Raw genomic sequence first — 1,070 nt, forward strand, 5'->3', positions numbered from 1 at the left:
TTCTATTGATTTCAACATGATATGGATATTAGCCTCAGGGGGAAAATCCAGGCTCTGAATTGGAAGAGTGCTATTTATGAGATTTATCAGAAAGTGACTAACAAAAAAAGAGTTGTCCTCTAACCAGTGATGTACACATTATTCCCAGATTCCGTGTGGTTTTTGAGCTGTTAGTTTTAACAGGACGTGCAACCTCATCTCCATCCTGTCACACAAATTATTTTAGCATGATATCGATGAGTGATGGCAAATAAGGGTTGTGTTCCTTTGTTTAGCGACCCCTACATTTAAATGCATCACTCCAAATTGTAGCTGACTGTCTTCTGCAGGTTGTCCTCTAACCAGTGAGGTAAACGATATCTCCCATTTCCATGTTTTTTTGGATGTGTTTTGAAAACATTTACATGTGTTTTGTTTAGTTGTGTTAGTTTCAACAGCACGAACAACCTGATTTCCCCCCTAATCGATATCAGTGATTTATTGCTACTTGTCAAAACAACAGCGTTTCTGGTGCTTGTGCAGTTTATAAGGAGCTTGTTTAAAAAAATACAAGAAATATGATTATTGTGGCAGATGTTTGTGTAAATAGCACATGTTATGTTTAGGTTTTCAATTTATCACATATTGGTTATTGATTTGGACACGTTAAAACTGTGTTTTGACATTGAGGCTATCCCACCTAGCACAATGTAATTGAAAAGTCGTTGAAAATAAGACTATGCAACCAAATATTTTTTTTAACATTTTTTATTATACCATGCCTTACCATTAAGTTAATTATTGACAATACATATTAACAAAGGGGTGTCCATTTGGTTTTGGTAATTCATGTTTACAATTCATGTAACTTTTAGTAATCATAATTATTTATGCAACCAACTGACAATTTTCGGGTATAATTATATTGACATTGTTTCCCTTCTTTTAGAATAGCAGGGTTAATTCTTAGATGTGCCAACCCAAATGTACTAGAGCATGACATTGGGGGCTGGGCCCCGATCCAACAACATGCCTATCTAGTGAACCCTGAAAAGAGAGAGAAGCTCTACAGTGAGGTGGAAAGTTACTAC

The 1,070-nt window shown here is 35.7% G+C and overlaps 1 long non-coding RNA gene across 1 annotated transcript; it reads left to right on the plus strand.

Annotated features, from left to right (window-relative positions):
- The first annotated feature begins 6 nt into the window (after window positions 1–6).
- LOC139027081 (uncharacterized) lies at window positions 7–729 on the plus strand. Its single transcript, XR_011479112.1, has 2 exons — window positions 7–385; window positions 420–729. It is a non-coding gene; the product is annotated as an uncharacterized lncRNA (long non-coding RNA).
- The last annotated feature ends 341 nt before the right edge of the window (window positions 730–1,070 follow it).

The sequence above is a fragment of the Salvelinus sp. IW2-2015 genome, unplaced genomic scaffold, assembly GCF_002910315.2.
Source record: "Salvelinus sp. IW2-2015 unplaced genomic scaffold, ASM291031v2 Un_scaffold7315, whole genome shotgun sequence".
Lineage (NCBI taxonomy): Eukaryota > Metazoa > Chordata > Actinopteri > Salmoniformes > Salmonidae > Salvelinus > Salvelinus sp. IW2-2015.